This window comes from Heterodontus francisci, unplaced genomic scaffold (genome assembly GCF_036365525.1).
Source record: "Heterodontus francisci isolate sHetFra1 unplaced genomic scaffold, sHetFra1.hap1 HAP1_SCAFFOLD_330, whole genome shotgun sequence".
NCBI lineage: Eukaryota > Metazoa > Chordata > Chondrichthyes > Heterodontiformes > Heterodontidae > Heterodontus > Heterodontus francisci.
Window position 1 is genome coordinate 1,674,978 of NW_027141448.1, and position 2,022 is coordinate 1,676,999.

Below are 2,022 nucleotides of genomic sequence, written 5' to 3' on the forward strand. Positions count from 1 at the left end.
TTCATTCAAAGATTGTTTTGGTCTCTCTTGTAACTTCCACCACACCTCTTCCTGAATTATAATAAATACTTTTTCTTTCTACAGGCAAATACTTGAAGGAAGCAGAATAAATAGAATGATGCCTCAGCACAAGGGGAAGTGCAGCCGGCTTCTCACACACAGTAAGTACAGTATCATTCAGAGAGAAAAGAGACATCAGTTCCACAATCACTGCCAGCAGTACTAGTCAGACTGGCACTGATCCCAAGTTCCAGAGACTAACAGTCAATCCAACAGTCACACAGAGCATGACAGACTGAAGTTGTTTCCATTTCACCCCAACTCCGTCCCACTGACAGGTAGATACATCAATCCCAGTCCAAAATCACACCCACTATCAGATTGCAAGGCACTGTGTCACTCTCACAAGACAGCGGCCTGAACTACAAATTCAATGTCAGATAGAACAGACAAACAGTCCCTGATTGTAAAGTACAGAATTAATCTCAATAATGTAACCAGACTGCAGACTGAGCTACATGTTACACACCACTCCACAAATCTCACAAGTGGTCAGACTGGAGGATACAGTATTAATTCCATTACTGCAGACTGAATGCACTGTTATCTACCAGGACATAAAGCATATTGTAAAATGAAAGGACACAGACCTGAAATGTTAATTGTGTTTCTCCCTCCACAAATGCTGCCTGAACTGCTGAGTATTTCCAGCATTTTTGTTTATTTCATATTACCAGCATCTACAGACTTTTGCTTTTATTTTCGAGTGAAATAAACATTGCATTGTGAGGTGGGAGTGACTGCCCTTGACATCAAGGCAGCCTTTGACATGTATGGCAACAAGGCAGCCCTAGCAAAACCAATGTAAATAGAAATCGGGGCAAAATGCTCTGCTGTTTGCAGTCATACCTAGCACTAAGGAAGATAGCTGTGGTTGTTCAGGTCAATCATCTCAGTCTCCGGCCATTACAGCTGGAATTCCTTATGCTCGTGTTCTAGGCCCAACCATCTTCAGCAGCTTCATCAACAACCTTCCCTCCATCACAAGGCCAGAAGTGTGGATGTTTTCTGATGATTGCCCAATGTTCAGCACCATTCATGACTCCTCAGATACTGAAGCAGCCCATGTCCAGATGCAGCAAGACCTGCACAACATCCAGGCTTGGGTTGATAAGTGGCAAGTAACATTGGCATCAGATAAGTGCCAGGCAATGACCATCTCAAACAAGAGAGAATCTAATCATCTCCCCTTGATGTTCAATGGCATTACCATCACTGAATCCCCCACCATTAACATTGACCATTGGTTACCATTGACCAGAAACTGAACTGGACCAGCCATATAAGTGCTGTGACTGCAAGAGCAAGGTCAGAGGCTAGGAATTCTGCGGCGAGTAACTGACCTCCTGTTTCCCCACATCCGTCCACCATTCACAAGGCACAAGTCAGGAGTGTGATGGAATACTGCCCACTTGCCTGGATGAGTGCAGCTCCAACAACACTCAAGTAGCCTGTTTGATTGCCCACATCCACCACCTTCAATATTCACTCCATTCACCACTGATGCACAGTGGCAGCAGTGCGTACCAGCTGAAAGATGCACTGCAGCAACACACCAAGGCTTCTTCGACAGTACCTTCCAAACCTGGAACCTCTACCACCAACAAGGACAAGGGCAGCAGATGCATGGGAACACTACCACCTGCAAGTTCCCCTCCAAGCCACACACCATCGTGACTTGGAACTATATCACCATTCCTGCACTGTCACTGGGTCAAAATCCTGGAACTCCCTTCCAAACAGCACCGTTGAAATTCCTACATCTCAAGGACTGCAGCAGCTCAAGAAGGCAGCTCCCCACCATTTTGTCAAGGGCAATTTGGAATGGGCAATAAATGCTGGCATAGCCAGTGATGCCTACATCACACTAACAAATGAAAAAAGTGAGGAAATAGTGAAGGGCTTCTATAGAATACATGCAGATATGTTTCCTCTTGTGGTGTTGTCTGAAACAAGAGCCAA